At 42.1% G+C, this 4,583-nt stretch overlaps 1 pseudogene; it reads left to right on the top strand.

The window, feature by feature from the left end:
- The first annotated feature begins 3,263 nt into the window (after positions 1–3,263).
- Positions 3,264–4,583, top strand: LOC116913175 (annotated as a pseudogene).

Genomic DNA, 4,583 nt, shown 5'->3' with positions numbered 1-4,583 from the left:
GGATATAGTACACTACCAGTATTCTACATCAAATATCCATTACACTTAGGATTTAAAGTGTAAAGCACTCCTTTTAAAAAACCAACCCCAGGGGTTGGGGATTTAGCTCAGTGGTAGAGCGCTTGCCTAGCAAGCACAAGGTCCTGGGTTTGGTCCCCAGCTCGGGGGAGGCGGGGAGGACAACCCCAGAGAAATGCACTTGCTGATGACTGTCCTCTGACCTAGATGAAACACTTTTCAGGTTCCACTTCTGCAGATTGGAAAGAAAGTTCTCAACATCTGATTCACATGTTGTGAGACTTCAACAGGATAGGATGTCCAGTCTGGAGAGAAACCTCCTAATCTGGAGAGAAGCATATGTGCTTTGGGCTTTCGATGTTTGGACACAGCTTCAGAGATGGAGGGCACTGTGCTGCAGAGATGTCTCTGCTTTGGTCGTTCCTCAGCGTTAGACACAATCAGGTTTTATTCGTTTATTGAATGACAATGCTTGACCTGATGCTCACATCTAACCCTCAAAGATAAAAGCCTAGAACAAGGGAAGTCCTATTGGTCCCAACAGGAAACAAACTTGTTTTCTTGGCAAAGGTTAGTCCTCAAATAGCTACTTCTGGAACATTGTTTTGTGTGTAGCACCTGGAATTTGAGTTGTCTACTTTCTCACTCTGATGCATTCTAATTAATGCATTCACATCTTTTTCCTGTAATTGTTTCTGTTCTGCTGCCTGGGCAGATGCCTTCCACTCAACTCAGGTAAGAAACAGCCCCACCCACCCCAGGAACCTCAACTTTATTTGTGGAACTTTATTTTGCACATCTTTGAGTGCAAAAAAGAATATGTACTTTTTTGCTAGAGAATCAGACAGAATAGTTGAGATTCATTCTGCTATAAACAAGATCTTGCTGAACCACAACATTTGTGCTCTTAGAAGCTACGTTGTACTTCCTTGATTCTTGTAATTGCCTGCCCACACTTGATGGAAGAGCCAAGTAAATAATATGAGAGACTGTGCAAGACTAGTGGTCCCCAAAGACATTGGTGTGAATATATGTTTCAGACTTTTCAAGGTTTTAAAAGCAACATTCCAACATAGTTTTTAAATGGCAAATTGGAGGTTATTGGTTCTACTGTTGTGCACAAAAAAGGTGAGAACACAGACTCATGGAAAGGGGACATAGACCTTTTATTCCAAACGTGTTGTGAAGGCATGACAAGCCCTCAACCATAGGGAATGTTAGCTTCATGGTGAAATATATGTAACTTTCTTTTCTTTGATAATATTGAGTCATAGGATGTTTATATGGGCAAGATAATGCTCTTGACTTTCCTCAGCCTTTAACAAATCTTTTCTATTAAAGATTCTCTCTCTCTCTCTCCCTTCTTCTCTCCCCCTTTCTCTCCTTCTTCCCTCCCTTTCTCCCTCTTTCCTTACTTCTCTTGTTACCAAGTGATATTCGGGGTACTTTGGGGGTGACTCTCTTTACTTCCCATTTTTCGATATCTCTTGACAGAGATATTTGTTTCCTGAGCAAAGTGTCCAAGCAGATTCCTAGCAAAATATTGGCAAATGAATTTACTCATTGCCAAGGAGAAGTTGACAAGTTCTGAAGTGGCATGTTTCATGGGTGACTGGTGAAGGGTAGATGAGCCTCAGCTCTCCAAATGTCAGGACAATATGATTTCTTCTAATTATAAGCCCATTCTGGTGTGCCAAGAGAATGAACTCAGTGGGTGGACACAACTAACTGTGTTCACAGGGACACAGTGATTAACAAGCTTCATAACAATGCAACAGAAATCTCACCCCAGCTCTGGTAGTAACAGATGAGAGTGGGTGGGAAGTTGAAGTGATTTATCAAAATTTGTCCAGATTTTTAAATATGTTACATTCAAACCAGGCTTTATCATAACTGCCTGGACTAGTTGGGTTGCTGGTGGATAAAAATGAGTTTTATTGGACACTTGGTCATTTTATTCGATCCTGAATATTTTTCTTGTGTCAATCACTGAAGAACGTGTTGGTCACAGGTGATATTAGGAACACATGGCTCTACTCTAAGGGGGTCATCATTATGTGTGACTAGCCAGTCAAAACAACCCTTTTAAAAATTATTTCTAACTTATTTTTATCCCAACTTCTTATTGCTAAATCCAATTTCTAATTTAGAAGTCTAAAAAATGGAAACACAGTCACAGAGTCTCTCTGGCACCAACTAGAATCTTGATATATTTGTCACTAGTTTTTCACAAAGCAATGTCACATATAGGATAATGGAACTCTTTAAAGAGTCCAAAACAGTAATGATAATCACTTTGTTATAGGAGTGGGAGAGTTATTTCACTCAACAGTCAGGTCCCCTGGGCACCGTTTTGGACTCTTTAAAGATGGAGACAGACCATTATCTCTCTGAAGGTCTACTCTGGGGACTACTGAACTCTAGTCAGATTTGCCCCAGAAGATAGAAGTTACCAGAATGTAGAAAGCTTTATAAAAGCTATCAAACTTCCTGTGGGAGTAGTTTGCTCCAAAGAGCTTTTCAGTTACACTTAGAGGTGAGAAGGGTGGGTTAAGGTGTTAAAGATAAGCCAGCCTTTAGGGTTCTGAATGTAAGTAGGACATAGCATGTGAACATCACTGCAAAGATTGATATTTGATGGGCCAAAGAGATGGCTTGAGGGTAAGCGAACCTGTTGCTTATGCAGAGGATACAGGTTCCCTTTCCTGTGGTCACATCGCTATTTTAACGTGTTTCAAGTCCAATTCCAGAGAGTGTCATGCTCTCTGCTAGCCTCTGTGAGCACAGCATTCATAAGCATATGTAGGCAAAAGCACCCATAAATGAGAAATAAATCCTAAACCATAAGCGTTAGATGCCTACTCTTTTACTTGTCAAATCTTTGTGTGTGTGTCTTACAGACCTGGCAACTGAGTCGATATGACTATTTTAGTCTTCACTGCTAAATATAATAATAGCAGTGGGAACTCACCATTTTTTAGGGACATGGGACTTGTAGTTATTTGTTCTGTGAGTTCTACAATCATAATTTTATTTAAGTCACTCTGGAATACAACATAGAAAGAAGCAGGCAACTTTGGTCAGAATGACGCTTGCAGGAAGGTTGTGATGTTCACACGTACAAGAGTGTTTCAAATAGTTTGTGTCGGTGAAGGGCACGCTCTTCCAAAATGGATGACATTCGGCCTCTTTATGAGCTGCATGTTATTTGGCCCATGTGGGTGTTCTCCATAGCAGGCAAGAGGATGTTCTCATTCTTGACTCACCTGGTGGGGAGGAACCCCTTCAAAGGCCCACACCTGCAGGTGGTACATAATGGGATCTTGGGTCTCTGGGCCTCCCCTGACGTTCCCTGCACCTGGCAGCCTCTGACTTGAAAGGGTACTGCTGTGAATTTGGCTCTGTGGCGTATTTTGTGCTGTGTGGTTTTGGTGGGGTCTTAAACTGCAGGCTGATGTACTCTGCTATTGTTCCCTTGGATTTCATAAAATGCCTCATGCAGGGGGACTCTCAAAAGCGGAGGGGCATATTTTATGAATTCTGTTACACCAAAAGAAGACAGTGTTCATGGTTTGGCTAAAGGACCAGTGTTGGGGATTGGTTCTAATGCTTTGAATGAATCCTGCCTCCCAAATTGGGAATCTGAGTGTCCAAATGCTGAAGGTCCTTGTCCCCAATTGGTTTTTGGTTGATCAGTAAACAGCCAATGGTCAATGACTAGGCAGTTAGACTGAGGTGAGACCTTTGGATTTGTGTGAGCTAGGAACTGAAAGGGAGGAGAGGTGGAGTATCATGATTTGGAGGGAGATGGATCAGATTTAGATCTGCAGAAGGAAAATCATCCAAAATGGAGGTGAGAAGGAATGCAGCCCCCAAGGACTACTCAGAAGTGTCTTTGGCAGCAAAGACTAGGGAGCCACCCAGAAGGAGCCAGGGCAACAAAGATAAAATATAGAATTAGAGGGCATTAGGTCAGGATTACAGTAGGGAAATGTGTGCTAGTTGTGGGGAGGAGGAGGATTAGAACTGCCCAGCTTTTGAGATAGATAAGGCATTTAAAATTAACTGGTGTGTGTGTGTGTGTGTGTGTGTGTGTGTGTGTGTGTGTGTGTGTTTCATTTGTGAATCCAGAGGTCTCTGGGGGGTGGCTGGGAGTGCAATCTGCTGGAGCACAAAGGAGTATAGCTAACTCACCAATACAGACCAGCCAACTTTGATTGGCTATTCCATGCAAGGGCTCTGCAAGTTCAACTTCTATGACATCTTCAAAGCCATATATACCAACATACTTGGTGAGGAAAACAACTATTTATGGCACACGACAATATATCTAGCTGATTCTGACAGTGCTGATTTTTGTGCCAACACTGCCCTGGATCCTATGGAAGCTGCTAAAATTTGGATTGAAACCCAGTCTTGTCTATGCTAACACATTGAGGAAAGCCATTTCCTAAATTTAGAGAGAACAAGGCTTAAATGCATTCTACAAGGGTATTGCTCTTCTGTGGATGAGACATATCCCACACACCATGATGAAGTTGCGTGGTCCATGTATGACTCTCTGA

Source organism: Rattus rattus, chromosome 12, assembly GCF_011064425.1.
Source record: "Rattus rattus isolate New Zealand chromosome 12, Rrattus_CSIRO_v1, whole genome shotgun sequence".
Classification (NCBI taxonomy): domain Eukaryota; kingdom Metazoa; phylum Chordata; class Mammalia; order Rodentia; family Muridae; genus Rattus; species Rattus rattus.
This window is presented reverse-complemented; position numbering and strand designations above follow the sequence as displayed.